The sequence below is a fragment of the Acomys minous genome (genome assembly GCF_964271855.1).
Source record: "Acomys minous genome assembly, chromosome: 5".
Taxonomy (NCBI): Eukaryota; Metazoa; Chordata; class Mammalia; order Rodentia; family Muridae; genus Acomys; species Acomys minous.
In genome coordinates, this window is record NC_140494.1 from 25,540,746 (window position 1) to 25,556,418 (window position 15,673).

Consider the following 15,673-nt stretch of genomic DNA (forward strand, 5'->3'; position numbering starts at 1 on the left):
TTGTAGACCAGGCTGGCCTCGAACTCACAGCGATCCGCCTGCCACTGCCTCCCGAGTGCTGGGATTAAAGGCGTGCGCCACCACGCCCGGCTGTGTGTGTGTTTGTATTTCTGGAAGAACCATGAACAAAGCTTTGGGGGCCTTGCCCTGCACACCTGTGTCTCACCACACTCTCATTTTGCTCCCGAGCACTGACTAATGAGCTGTGATCAGCAACCCACAGTCAGGACTTGCACCTTTCATAAAACAGACTAACCCTAAGAAGGGTTTCAGGTGGAAAGGGCCCTAAATTCATAATGCAACTGTCTGTGCAGGCCTCCTCCCCACTGTGCAGGCTGCACTCACTTCTTTCTGTTCCATGGTGTGCAAACTCCTCTCCTCTCTTCTCTTCTTCCCTCCCTTCTAACCCCCTTCACCAATTTTTATTGACATTGGCTATTACTTCTTTTGTGTTCCTTGCAGGGGTGGGGCGGTGGGGTGGGGCGTGTGTGTATGTTCCTGACTTTAGTTGCATAAATATTTATCAGAGTTGTTCTCTCTTAAAAAGTTTCTTGTTTGGACCAGGCATGGTGGTGCACACCTTTAATCCCAGCACTTAGGAGGCAGAGGCAGGTGGATTGCTGTGAGTTCAGGCCAGCCTGGTCTACAAAGAGAGTTCCAGGACAGCCAGGGCTACACAGAGAAACCCTGTCTTGAAAAACAAAACAAAACAAAACAAAAATTTTCTTGTTTGAAAAAAAAAAAAACGCTGAAAGGTGTCAATCAGGGTCTTGTCAGGAAAAAGCCCACTCAAGTGAATTTAACAGTAAGGACGGAGCGCAATAAGGTGAGGTGGAGCAGGCAACAGGTAGTGAGGCATTCTGAGATGGTGCAGTCCCAGAGCATCTCCATCTCTCCAGGAGTGGACAGCATCTAAGAATGACTGGCCAGTGCAGACAGGCTTGGTACAGGCGAGAAGGCAGATAAACGCCTGACTTTCCTGCCTTCCCATTTTTGTTCCCATGAATGGCAGTACGTCCAGGACACAGAGGGTAGAAAGAGAATCTGGAAACCGGTGGAGCAAATGGAGACTAACCAGACTATGGAACTCACTAGAATTTAATTTGTATACACCATGCCAACCCACCTTTTAAAAATATTTTGTTATTCGGCTATTTGGATGGTTGATAGGGCCATGTATCTGACTTAGTAGTTTTGTAAGGCTATTACTACATCTTTGTTTTGTTGGTTGATATTTTTCAAGCCCTGGCTGTCCTGAACCATGCTGGTGTCAGGTTTCAGAGCCCCACCTGCCTCTGCCTCCGAAGTGCTGGGACTAAAGACCTGAGCCACCATGCCTGGCTGATTACTGTTCCTTTTTATTTCCAGTTTCTGTTTGTGTACAGCACTCAGGGCCACGAGTTTGTGGGATACACTGTAGCAGAGCCAACACTCCCCCACCCGCCCTCGGATCACCACTGACATTGTGAAATGTCAAGGTTATGCTTTCTGTAGCAATAAAGATGACCACACGCATTTTATTATTCTAATATATATACTTTAAAAATATGGAACGCGTCACAAATTTGCATGTCACCCTTGTGCAGGGGCCATGCTACTCTTCTCTGTATCGTTCCGATTTTAGTGGATGTGCTGCCGAATCGAGCACTATTCTAATATTTTTAATAACTCAAAAACTAATTTTCAAGGCCTATAATGAAGAAAATTGCCTCAGACGGCTTTCTCAACCCAACCCTGTGCACAATGGTAGAGCGCATTTGGCAGTACAGACCCTCACAAAGTGGCAATCTCCAACCATCAACTCAAAGCAGCCCAGGCTCACTAGGGACGGCTGCTTTCATCCCATGCAGCAAAGTCAAGTTCACATTCAAGCTTAGCAGGAAGCGCTGGGTTTGATGTGCAGCACCTTTCCTTTTCACCAACAAAAGAACTGAAAAAAAGTTTCTTTCACGTTTCCTGTCCCCCGCCAGCTGCCCATGTCTGCTTCTGACGCGGTTTCCGGATCTGCTTCTGAGGCTCTTGCCATGTAACCCCTTTTATCTTTTTCTCAACCCAAATCAAGGTCAGACTACAAGAAGGAAGCTGCGCCCTGATTAGGTCGTGCTGATGTGTTATTTTGTTTGGTTCTCCACACATCCTGATGCAAGGACTAGACATTTTAACAATGTGCTGTTTGGATGGTTTATCTTTTGGACCAAATGACAAAACTTCCCTAAAATTTTCTCCTCAAATTGACTTTTTGCTGGATGTTTACTAGAGCTCGTCACGATGGGTTGACTAGAACTGACAAAAGCAAATGTCCTCGCTTTGTTCCGTTATCAAGGAAACAAGCCATGTTATTTCTCTCTCAGCTGTGACCCCACTGTGACAAATAGTGACAGATTTACCTGTCATGTGAATACGCTTACCCCCGCTCCCAACCCCCATTCCCGCTGTGGGGGGCGGGGTGGTTCCCTGTGTAGCCCTGCTGTCCTCTCACTGAGCTTAACCTGCCTTGGCCTCCTGAGGGCTGAGATTAAAAGTGCGTCCACTACGCCTGGCTTTAAAAAGTAAAATTTTAATGGCTGTTTAGTGCTTTTATTTGACTTATATGTAAAACTACATTGAGTGTACTTTTAATATAAAGGGCACAAGAGAACAATTTATCAATGACTATACCTCAAAACTACTGGCTGGTAAGCATTGCTTAAAGTTGAATGCCAATTACCAATATTCTTTTTCTTTTTTGTGTGTTCTTAATTTTTTGTAGCCTTGGCTGTCCTAGACTCGTTTAGTGGACCAGGCTGGCCTCGAACTCAACAGCGATCCGCCTTCCTCTGCCTCCCGAGTGCTGGGATTAAAGGCATGTGCCACCATGCCTGGCATGATCTTCCTTTTATTAGACAGCCCAGGCCATGCAACTTTGGAAACAGCTCCATATAGCAATTTACAAAGCCAATCACGTGAGTAAAAACTGTGATATTTTGTAAGAAAACATCAATATTTAAGGAAACAGTATTTTGTTAATTTAGTTGCTATTGTACCCATAATTATCTCTGAGGTTTTTAGAAATAAGTACAATCAAATCTGAAACATCTCAGCTAACATAATTTACAGGGCATCTGTGTAACCTACAGAAACGAAAGGCAGTTGATGTTATAAAGTGGGCAAGAGAACAGATACACAAAGAAACACATGGCCTTGGAGTTTTTCCCAAAGTATTTTTTTCTTGACCTTAATTAACATACCAAAAAATGTTCTGTGAAATTTTAATTTTAATGTTTACACCAGAGGAGCCAAGCAATTAAAACTTGTTTAAACAGGGCTCTACTTAAGACGCTTCTGAAAACTTACAGGGCCTGGGACCGTAGTGCAATGCCAAAGTACTTGCCTTCCTAGCATGGGGTCTTGTGCTCAGTCCCCAGTAGTGGGAAAGAAACCAAAGAAGTGAGAGACCGGAGTTAGGCAGACTCCGTGGCAGGCAGACAGGGAGAGGCAGCATGGCTAGGTAATAAAGGTGGCGAATTCCCAAGATGGCCAGCTTCTTCCTCAACCTCTGTCTTAAAGTTAGGGTCTCTTCTATTGCTGCAACCATGAAACACTGTGACTAAAAGCAAGCTGGGGAGGAAAGGGTTTATTTAGCTCACACTTCCACATCACAGTCTATCACTGAAGGAAGTCAGGACAGGAACTCAAAACAGGGCAGGAACCTGAAGGCAGTAGGTGGGGCAGAGGCCCTGGAGGGTGCTGCTTACTGGCTTGCTCAGACTGCTTTCTTATATAACCCAGTACTGCCAGCTCAGGGGTGACACCACCCGCAATGGACTGGGCCTTCCCATTCAATCACTAATTAAGAAGATGCCTTACAGATTTGCCTACAGCCCAGCCTTATGAAGACATCTTCTCAGCTGCGGCTGCTCCTCTCTGAAGACTCTAGCTTGTGTCAAGTTGACATAAAAGCAGAGAGTACAGCCTCCTGACTTGGTCCAAAAGCCTCCCTGCTGTGCAGAGGGTATGCTTTGGGTGCTGTGTGCAGTTTCCTTACCCTCAGTAATTACCTTCCCTTAACTGCTGACTCTGGGGAGCTTTAGACTTCTTTGTGGCCACCTGTTTGGCTTCAGCCTTTCCTGTCTTTTACTTCTTTAACTGGCAGAGAAAATTTACCCGATCAAGACCCCTAGATGGTATCATTTCTAGCCTGGATCAGAAGGAAGGAAAACATGTTTACATATATTTGTTAAGAAACATTCCTAGTCTCAAAGCTAACTGTAGTTTGTTTTCTGTTTCCTGAGTTAGATTACTCGAAATAAACTAACTCATAAACTAGACTATTTCTGTACTTTCATGTAAAAACTTGAGAATCTTAATATTAAGCCCAAAAGAACTTTTTCTTTGCTGCCAATCTTTTCTCTACAATAATACATGTCAGCTTTTCGTTACTATAACAAAATACAAGAGACAATTAACTTATGAAGAGAAAAGGCTTGCTTTTGGTGCCAGTGTTGGAGGTTCTAGTACATGATTGGTTGGTCCTGTTGCTTTGAACTTGTGATTAGGCATCACACCCTGGTTGGTGGTGTGTTGGTGCAAAAAGCTGTTTGTTCTTATGTATAGAATTATGTCTTTCCAAGTTCACATGTATTTGTAATTTAGATTCTGCCAGTTCCTGTTTCACTCTAGCCTCCCCAAAGAAGTGATACTGCACAGACAATAATGCTTTTCAGTTAGAAGTGTGCCAAGAAAGTAGGTTTCTCATTAAAGAACTAGCAAGAAACTAGGACAAGTGTATTCAGTAATGCAGAGTTCATTTCCACTCAAAAATACACTCGACAGGAATTGCTTTTGAATCTAAGCCATGTCAAGAGCTTTTAGGCACTTGAGGTATTCACGCACACCAGCAATTCAAAGCCAGGCCTCTGCCCGTGTTGGAACTTCTATTTGAGTTCTACATTTTGAAGCTCTTGGCTGCTTCTTCGGAAGCCAGTTAAATGTCAAAATCCTGAAAATGATTTGTTGAGATCCTCCACATGGGAGCCAGACATATGCTACAAAGTGTTATTTAAAAACCAACTAGGGGCCATGTTGCCTGTGATTTCATCACTCCATCAGGTCCTGTCCCAGCAACACACTAGCCAGAGAGCTCTTTTTATCTGACTCCATCTGCTGTTGGTAGTGATCAGCATACTGTGGGCACTGTGGTATCATCTGAGATTAGGTTGTGAAAGAGGAAGTGGAGTTACAAGCAGATTTACAAGTGTATGCAAACTGTTCCCTTCCAACTCTTGCTGAAACTAAGGGTGTCCAATTCAGGTTTGGGAGTAGGCAAGATAGGGCTATCCGCACATTCTTATGGAGGCGCAGTTTCCTTTTTGCACACTGGCCCTGTTTTGGTTTTGGAAAGAGATCAAAGGGGGATTTTTACGGAAAGTAGTTTTAGAAGCACACAGCATTACTATGTATGGCGAACAATGGCATATTCTGTATATGCTGAAGAAGGAAAAGGAAACATTAGAACCTGGGGGAGACCAGAAACACTATAAAAACCAATGAAAGAGAAGAGCACGTGCGAAGATGCAGTGTAGCCTCATAGCTTTTATTTTTAAATTTTCACCTTGAGCATCTAAGAGGAGACTTTCTTAGACTATTAGCTCCATTAGATATATTAAGGACTATAAACTACAGCTGTTAGAAACCTTCCCAACATTCTAGTGGGATTATCACTCAGTAAAACAACTGAGAGTTCAACTGTGCTAAAGTTGCTAGACACTGTGGCTTCTTTATAGACGAAGCCCCCAAAAGAGCCATCTCCAGAGCCTGGCTCTTGAACCCTATGCCGGCTTTCCCTGTCTCTGGCGTTATTAAAATCTAATCTGGGAATCATAAAAGGCACAATCAACAAGTGGCTAATGAATGGTTTGTGAATTCCTTATACTTATTATTTTTCAAAAGTCTTTTGATTTCAGAGCTGTAAGGTTTTAAGTCAACAGTATTCACGTGATAGTGGAGGTGCAGAGGGTGGAGCGGCAATTAATGGTAGAAGCCAGGCCTCTGAGGATTCTCATATCACTACTCTTCACGGAGGCAGGCGACTTCCGGGTGCCACGCTGCCACACTGCAACCTGGGTTGACTTTGGACAGTGACACCCGGGTGGCTCACAGTGATTGCACACAGAAGGCCCTACGGAATCAAAGTGCAGTATCGCTCCTGCGTACTGCCCGTCCAGCACTCTGCGCGAGGATCAGGGCCCCCACTAGCTCCGCACAGACCTAGAAATCAGCTCAGAATCTCAGAGTTACACTTCGTCCCAACAGAAGCCCGTTCGCCAACTCTCACTGGGGCTTGCCAGGCTGTGGACCCGAGACCTAGGGCGCCATTAAGCCCTAGATGGCATGCGCCTGCCGCCGTAGCACTTTGCGCTCTCAATTTCCCCGGCTACCCCCAACTAGCGTTTTCCCAACACTTCCCACAGATGTTTACAAAGTGTTGACGCCCACTCGGCCGCCACCTTCCGCGCCCTCCCTAGCTCCTCCGCACCGCCCAGCCTGCCCCGCCCATCTGGGATTCCGGGGCCCACTCGCCCTGCGCGCCCTTTGCAGCCTGGGGCTTGGCGCCCCGCCCACTCCAGCCGTCACGTGGTCGCCGGCCCCTCACTAGGGCGACCTGTTGCCCCGCCCCTCCTGTCACGTGCTTCTACTATCCGCCCACCGACAGTACCTGCCCCACCCCCACCCATCACGTGGGCCACCCGCCCCGCCCTTCACGCGCGCCCCGCCCCGCCCTCTCTCATCACGTGGTTCTCTCCGCCCCGCCCTCCCCAGCGACCGCCCCGCCTCTCTCATCACGTGGCAGGAACGCTCCTCCCACTGCTTAGTGCCCGCCCCGCCCCCGCGCCAGCGCGCTCCGACGTGCCCTGGAACTTACCCTCCCTCAGAGACCAGCCTGCGGGGACGCCCGGCAGTGGCGGCGACCGAGCGAGCGCTTTTCAGGCGGTCTCTCCGTCCTCGACCACATCGCCGGATGAGGAGGGAGCTGCCCGTCGCGAGGTCTCCGGCCCTTGGTAAGGAGGCCGGGCGTGGGTTCCCGCGGAAAGCACAAAGGCGCTCGGGGGCGCGGGCTCTGCCCGCCGAAGGCTGCGCCGGGGAGGGCGGCGGCCGCCTGGCCCACGGGGCGAGCAGGTTTACACGACCTAGGTCTCAGCCTGGGCTCCCCGGCTTCCTGCCTGCGGGAGCTGGGCCCCCGGGAGGGCCGGCCCGCCCCCCGCGGCAGCTGCCCTGGGCGCACCTGACACCTGGGCCGCGGCGCGGACGGTGGACGCGAACGGCGCGCTCTCCTTAGCCCCGAGGAGCGCGTCTGGCTGCCCCCCGGCTCTGCTCCGAGGAATCTCTTCCGAGCCCTTGAGTCACGGGGAGACAACAGACCCCGCTGCCCGCGCGCTGCCCGCCTCCGGTCTCGGGCGCCTGTTTTGTCTTTCCGCAAAGGCTGCCCTTGACACGTTGTGTCTTTAAGTTACTGCAGACCCTCGCAGACAGAATGGCCACAAGGTGGTCATTAGGGAGAGAAGGCACGCCCTTCAGTTTCAGAGGCGAGTGATGTTTTTCTTTTCTTTTTTTTTCCCTCTCTTCCTGCAGCAGCAGTTTAAAATGCTTTGCAAAGATGAAAGCAAAATTTCTAGTATACCTTTTTTAAAAAGTTGGAATGCTATTCCAAGTGAAGTGCCACGGGTAAAGGGTTTTAACAGTGGTTACAAGGTTGGCCTTGTGTGGCTCACTCATGTTGACACGCGGAAGTAGATTTTATTGACCGTTCAGGCACACATTCCTAAAGGGAGGTACACGGGAGGAAGGAGCATTAACGAGGAGTCACCGGGGTTCTGGTTCAGAGTCTGCTGGTCCGACTTAAAGAGAGACCTTGAAAGACTAAGAATGTTGCAATGAGAAATTGTTCGGTATCTAAGCTCATCGCAGTAGCTCTTTTGTACTTAAAAGCTGAGAAATGGTGGCCTGGAGGTGTTTATTTCCTCACGTCCGGTTTTGCTTACCTGATCTCTAAAAGGGTGTTAACTTAGACTGGATTGTCTTTCCATTTCTCCACGGCTATGAGACTGGCTGCAGGTGCACTATTTTCTATTTTAAAATTGCATTGGAAGCCTTTCAGAACAATTTTTAGAACCCAAAGAAGCAATACCCAGGAAGGGTTCGTGAAGGTGTGATTTAAGCCATGCCATCGCAGTTAGGCCAACAGGGCACACATAACTTTCCATCTGTCTGGGGTGTTTTTCTGCCTAGGAAACAAAGCATAATTCATATACATTCTTTCTCTCCCTGCCCATGGTGTGTGTGTGTGTGTGTGTGTGTGTGTGTGTGTGTGTGTGTGTGTTCCCTAGTATTTACTCCTGTTCTTTATCAGCCATTGGGATTGGAGATTACTCATTGAGTCATGATATGACAGCATTTGTGTAGATTAGTTGTGCCTATATAATTATCAATATTTTGAGTTTTTTTTAATATACTACACCAGTTGTGAGGTAGAAAAGAAATATGTAAACGCTGCAGAACAGTTAATTAGTTGTAATCATATGGCTTTTTTATTAGAAAATATTTATTCAGTGCTTTTGAAAAGTGGCCTGATTAAAAAATGAGCTTTAGTAATTTAAATCCTGAAAGTGCAAGTGACATTACTGAGAATAAGGATAATACTCTTATTTATTTAGTTACATGTCTATTTTTATTGTGATAGGGCCTCACTATGTGGCTTTGGCTGGTCTGAAACTCACTAAGTAGATCAGCCTGGCTTTGAACTGCCAGAGATCTCCTTCCCCCAGTACTGGGATTAAAGGTGTGCACCTACCATGCCCGTTGAAGAGTAGACTAAAGTGAGATAGTAATCTGCCTAAGAGTAGTAATATTATTTATCTGAGAAAATGGACATTGCAATTCTATAATAAACAATGAGAGAAAATGGAAATTAAACTTTTATCACACTTTGTATTTAACAGTTTTAATCCTACTTGTGGGTATGTGCTACTGGAAATCAAACCCAGAGCCTCAGCATGCTATGTGAGTGTTTTCTAGTAAAACCAAGAACCCAATAAATATTAGTTATAATTGCAAATATGTTCTTTTCTGTAGAATAAGTCAGATGTGGAAATAAATCTTTATAACACAGGGATTCATTCATTGTACTTTAAGTCACCTCAGTGAGGACCTCAATAATGGGCTAACATCTTTGCGACTCTACTTGTCTTTGGTTAGCTGGTCTAATTGTGCTAGAACCATGTGATTGGGCCATTGCCTTGTTGCTTTCATAGACCCAGTCAGTGTCCTGTGGTTGCAGTTTGTAGGTGATTTGCTTTATATTTTAACTGAGCCAGCAAATGCTGATGCTTCATCTGGGAGCTCCTCACTCCTGTTGATAATCTATGGCTTCTCTTCTCCTAAAGTATTGGGGGTCACCTGCCATTCTAATAAGCCTGCGGGTCATATGTGTATTGTTGCATGTAGGTCACTGGCAACTGTTGTATTAAAAAGAAATGCACTACCATGTGACCTTAATTTCTAGTACTCATGTTACAAACCAAGTGAACAAACTACAAAGCATAAATCTATTTAACCTAGCATATTAAAAATATTTTATCATACAATTAACATGAAAATTATTCTCATTGTTTGGATTAACTTTTTGATAGATTGTGTAGCTTATACTTAGAGCACTTAGTTTATTCTACCCATATTTCATTGGTCATATGGCAGTAGTGGCTATTGTGTTAAACTATATATTGTTGTTGGTTAGTCAGAATATTTTTGTTTCTTTGTTTTGTTTTGTCTCATTATGTAGCTCTGGCTGGAACTCACTGTGTAGACCAGGCCTGCCTCTGCCTCAGGAGTGCTGGGATTAAAGTTGTGTGACACTTTGCTTGCCTGGTTAGTCTGAGCTCAGAATACGCTGTTCTAAATGTGTTTGCAGATTAGCAGAACAGTGTGTTGATTTTGAAGTGTAGATTTTGGGGCATCAGTTTCATACTGCCATTAAAATTTCTAAAACCTGGGACTCAGTACTTCGTGGCTTAAAAACTTTTGCAGGATATGGTTATGGAATGTCTGTTGGATGGCTCCTAGAGCAGAAAGGTGGGTACAGTAGGGAAGAACTAAGAAAATTTGAACCAAGTATGCACATTATTATGCATCAGTTGATTTTTTTTTTTTTTTTTTTTTTTTTGGTTTTTCGAGACAGGGTTTCTCTGTGTAGCCTTGGCCATCCTGGACTCACTTTGTAGACCAGGCTGGCCTCGAACTCACAGCGATCCGCCTGTCTCTGCCTCCCGAGTGCTGGGATTAAAGGCGTGCGCCACCACACCCGGCCTACATCAGTTGATTTTTATATTGACTTATTGACTAAGAAAGTGTGCCAAATGTAACATTTAATGAGGCAAATTGGGCCCCAGGCTCATGGGAACCCTTCTGCACTGTTTTTGTAGTGATTCTGTAGGTCTTTTTAAAACAAGGCTTTATGTAGTCCAGGCTGACCTTGAACTTGATATGTAGCTAAGGATGACCTTGAGTTTAGTACCCTCTTGCTTCCATCTCCCAAATGCTGGGCTCATAGAGGTTTGCCACCATACACAGTTGATGCTGTGCTGGCATAGAACGCAGCCTCGTGCATGCTCGGCAGCCTCTGTGCCGTAGCTGTGTCCCAGTCCTAATTCTATGTCTTCAACTCTTCTAAAATAAGACGTGCTTTAAAAAAAAAAAAAAAAAGATGATCCTTCCCAGATGATTCCATTGCTCCAAGTATGAGAATTAGTGCTCTGAGTCACTAATGACTTGCCCTTCTGCAGCTTGGATGGCAGAATGGAATCTGGTATTAAGTATTTTTGCCAGAGGAGATAAAATTTAGGAAGGACTTACTGTACCAAGTGCCTCTGCACTTAATTCTCTCAAAATGTGGTGCGTGTTACTAAGCAGCTAGATGTGCATCTAGAAACAGGCTTGGAGAGGCTCATTGCCATCATGTAGATCACACAGCTGATGACACAGGGACTAACTTCACTCTTTTGTGTTTTTTTTACTCATGACTTGCTTCCTAGGTTATATGGTGATTAATATGGGTACTGTGCATCATGTTTTAGTTTATAAAGGTCTTTTCCTCTTTGACAAGGATCTTTTGAGGTTTGTAGTCTGTCTGTCTGTCTGTCTTCTTTCTTTCTTTTTCCCCAACTGATAAGATACCCAAGGAGCTAGAATAGCATAGCCTAGGTTTAAACCTTAGGCCTCTGATCTTAAGTTCTGTGCCTTTTCTCTTCTCTCACACAGAGTTTAGAGTGTTAGAGTGGTATCTTTGAAAATTGGATGAGAAGTATTTGTGTTTTCACGTATCATTTCATTTTTAAAATTTACTTTTATTAAGGTATAGTACACATATACTAACCTATGTTCTATTCTGTAGACCAACTCATAAATGGAAAGGAATAATTGTAACACTGAGACTCACTGTACTTTAAGTCACCTTCAGTTGAAGACCCATTGGGCCACCATCTTTCTTGTTTGACATTCTTTGACTATCTGGTCTCACTGTGCTAGAACCTAGTGATTGAGCCATTGCTGTGTTGCTTTAGTAGAGCTGATTGAGGGCAGTTGATTTGCTTTATAGTTGAACTGAAGTCTGGATGGCCCTCTGCCTTGTTGGTGATCCAGGGCTTCTCCAATCTTAACGAACAGGGCACCTGTACTTTTAGTAAGCCCCTGGTTATATGTATAATGCTCCTCTGCCCAAATTTAAACTTGCTTTTATTGATGTGTAATATACATGCATTGGAAATACACTAATGCTTAATGAACTCATATGAATAAATACATATAATAACACAGATGCACTTTCAAAGTATCATTCTAAGTGATACACAGGAAACACAGAAGGCTGTTTCAAACCCTATGATTTCTTTTTTTCTATCACAACTTTTGCATCTTTGGCCAAGCAGTGACTAATGGGATACACTCTACCATGCTTTGGAACTAGTAGATACATTGGTATGCATTTATCTTTCTCTTCTCTCAAAAACCTTTCATGCTCTGTGTTTACTACCTTATAGGGGGGTTTACCAGAGCTTGATTAGGCATTTGGTGGCTTACTGACAAGCCTTTTAGTGGCCCTACATTGCTGCATCTCTTGGGGGGAGGGGTTTACCAGCTTATAGAGTAAGCATACGCTTACTGACAAGTTACATTATAGAATAGATGTGTCATTTTGTGTTCTCACAGTGGTGAATGTAGATTCTAGTTGCTTCTGTTCTTATCCTAAAGAATACTTTTTAAAAAGTCATTTTTGCCAGGTGTGGTGGAACACAACTTTTATCCTAGCACTCATGAAGCAGAGGAAGATGGAACTGTGTGAGTTCAAGCCAGAGTGGTCTACACAGGTTTAAGCCAGCCAGGATTGCACAGTGAGACCCTGTCTTAAAAAAAAAAAGCAAGTAGTAATATTTGGTTGTTTGACTTAAAATGTGCAATTTGATGAGCTTAGCAATATGTATAAACCTGTGAATACACTATATAGTTTGAACATAATTTGAGTTTGTCTATGTGTTGGAGCTTGTTCCTCAGTGTGGCAGGAACTTGGAGGTGTGTTGAACTTGGGCTCCATGTGCCTCCAAAAAGATTCAGTGCGAAAGTGAGCATGGTGATGAATGCCTTTAATCCCAGCACTAAAGAAGCAGAGGCAGAGGCAGAGGCAGGCGGATTTCTGAATTAGAGTACTGTCTCGTCTACACAGTGAGTTCTAGGACATCCAAGGCGGCTACACAGAGAAACCCTGTCTTGAAAACAAACAAAACAAAATATAGGTTATGAAGGTGGCCCAATTGTAGTCTAGCTTAAAGCAAGATGCTTTTGGGTGTGTGGTATTAAAAATTCAGCCACACAGGGTCTTACAAGTATGGCGGCATCGAAGGTGAAGCAGGACATGACCCCACCTGGGAGCTATGGCCCCATTGACTTGGAACCTACCCCGCGGGGAAGTGTCAGGGTACAGCTTGTTTGCCGTGGGCATCGGGGCCCTGGTCTTTGGCTACTGGAGAATGATGAAGTGGAACCGTGAGCGCAGGTGCCTGCAGATCGAGGACTTGGAGGCCTGGATTGCCCTCATGCCACTCTTCCTGGCAGAGAAGGACCAGAGAACCCTGCAGATGCTTCGGGAGGACCTGGAAGAAGAGGCCATCATCATGAAAGACTTACCTGACTGGAAGGTGGGAGAGTCAGAGTTCCACACCACCCAGTAGGGCTGCGCACCAAGGAGGAGATGGTGAATGCCACCTTCGACTTCACCTGGTACACTTAGGGCCCAAGCCTACGCCGTAATAAAGAATAGTCAAAAAAAAAAAAATCAGCCACACAGTTCTTGAGTGTGACTCGTGCAGATGATAACATCTTGTTGCAGTGATGAAAGATTGGACAAGCCAGTGAGAGTGAGGCCTGGAAATTATGAGGCTATTGAGTGCACTGCCTTCAGGAAAAATTGGAGTAGTTATCCTTGGACCTAGCTAGATTTTGAGAGAAGGTTATTGGTAAGAGAGCAAGCTTGGCTCCTCCTTATCAATGATGTGGCTTCTTGCACTGTGGTTTTCCCTTCCCCATTCTTCACCACTGATGCTCTTTGTTATGTGATCTTGCCGCATTCCATTCACAACCGAGCCAGCACCAGCACCAGCACCAGCACTATACCGTTTTATCTCCAGAACCATGAGCTCAGTACCCAGCCTCAAGTGTTGTCTTAGGTAATTCTAATACAGAAGGCATCACCATTATCAAGACTGTGAGCACACCTACCACTCCCTTCCTCACCCCAAATCTCTTTGTTTCCCTTGTTCTCTGGTATCACTCACCTGCTTTCTGGCACTATAAATGAGTTTACATTTTCTAGAATTTTATGCAAATGGACTCTCATGCACTGCTTTGGGGCTATCTCAGTAAAATTATTTGATATTTACCTAGTTTGTTGTGGCATTAATTCATTCCTTTGATGATGATGATGATGACGATGATGTTTTCATTGTTGTTTTGGGTTTTCGAGACAGGGTTTCTCTATGTATCCTTAGCTTTGCTGGGCTTGCTTTTTACACCAGCCTTCCCTCAAACTCACAGTGATCCACTTGCTTCTGCCTCCCGAATGCTGTAATTAAAAGTGTGTGCCACCACGCTCAGCACCTTTTTATGCTTGAATGGCATTTCTGAGGTGGGTCTGCTGCAGTCTGTCCATACGCTTATTGACTGATAGTTGGGCAACCAGCTGTTGATAAAACTGCTGTTGATAAATGGAAACTCTGCTCTTGTTTTTCATTGGTAAATTTCTAAAAGTTGAATCTGTGTCATGTGGTATAGTTAAAATTGTAAGCACTAGATAAATGTAATCGAGTGATTTTTTTTTCCTTTTTACCATTTTTATATCCTTACCAGCAGTGTGAGTTCTAGCTGTTTTATATTCCCAGAAACATGAATATGACTTGACTTAGCCATAACTTTTTTGGGGGGTTTGAGACAGGGTTTCTCTGTGTAGTCTTGGCTGTCCTTGAACTCAGTGATCCGCCTGCCTCTGCCTTCCGAGTCTTGGGATTAAAGATGTGTGCCACCACGCCTGGCAGCATTGATTTTTAAAAAAATTTCATTTTCTTGATGATTGAAGATGTTGATTATCTGTTGAGGAGTTTATTCTGTAGAACTTTGTATAAGCCTGTTAAAACTTTCTGCCTTTTTTTTTTTTTCTCTTAAGATAGTCTCACTGTGCAGCTCTGGGTGGCTTAGAAACTCCACTATGTCGTCCACACTGGCTTTAAACGCAGAGATCTGCCTCTCACTGCCTGTCCCTCTTAAGTGCTGGGATTAAGTTGAGTTTTCTTCTCATTAACTTGTAAACTCTATATTTTCTAGGTGAAGAGTTCTTTGTTTAAATGTTTTCAGAAATCTGTAGCTTTCCTAATCAGATTTTCAGTGGTGTCTTTCTTCCTCCTCCTCCTCCTCCTCCTCCTCCTCCTCCTCCTCCTCCTCTTCTTCTTCTTCTTCTTCTTCATCCTTCTTCTTCTTCTTCTTCTTCTTCTTCTTCTTCTTCTTCTTCTCCTTCTCCTTCTCCTTCTCCTTCTCCTTCTCCTTCTCCTTCTCCTTTTTTGTTTTTTCGAGACAGAGTCTCTCTGTAGTCTTGGCTGTCCTGGACTCACTTTGTAGACCAGGTTGGCCTCGAACTCACAGCGATCCACCTGCCTCTGCCTCCCAAGTGCTAGGATTAAAGGTGTGCATCACCACGCCTGGCTTTTCTTCTTCGTTAAAAATTTTTTTTATTTAATTTTGCTTTATTTGTATTGGTTTAGGCCATTAGATCCCTTGGAACTGGAATTACAGACAGTTGTGAGCTGTCACGTGAGTGCTGGGGATTGAACCCGGGTCCCTTGGAAGAGCAGACAGTGCTCTTAACTACTGAACCATCTCTCCAGCCTCCCCCCCCCCCTTTTTTTTTCTTAAATGTACAATGGGAAGTCTCTACAGTCACTATAGTAAAACCATCTGTTTGTTGGAGGCATTTTGCCATTGGAAATTAAATTAGTACAATAGAAGTCCAACAAAGGTGAGTTATAGTAAAATAAGGAGAGAGGTCTTTTAATTTCTGTACCTGTGATGTGTGGCTGTGGAAGCAGCATTCAGTCTGTGGGACATC

General features: G+C 44.6%; 1 protein-coding gene and 1 pseudogene across 9 annotated transcripts in view; both read left to right on the top strand.

Moving 5' to 3' along the window:
- Positions 1-6,858: 6,858 nt before the first annotated feature.
- The window catches only part of ARHGAP12 (Rho GTPase activating protein 12), a 105,629-nt gene continuing 96,814 nt past the window's right edge, over positions 6,859-15,673 (top strand). For all 8 annotated transcript variants that reach the window (XM_084781947.1, XM_084781949.1, XM_084781950.1 and 5 more), the window contains exon 1: positions 6,859-7,037. The gene's annotated coding sequence lies outside the window, so the exon portion shown is untranslated. The remainder of the gene's footprint in view (positions 7,038-15,673) is intronic.
- On the top strand, positions 12,443-13,688 carry LOC311597626 (NADH dehydrogenase [ubiquinone] 1 alpha subcomplex subunit 13-like; annotated as a pseudogene). Its single transcript has one exon. The product of its transcript is annotated as an NADH dehydrogenase [ubiquinone] 1 alpha subcomplex subunit 13-like (transcript).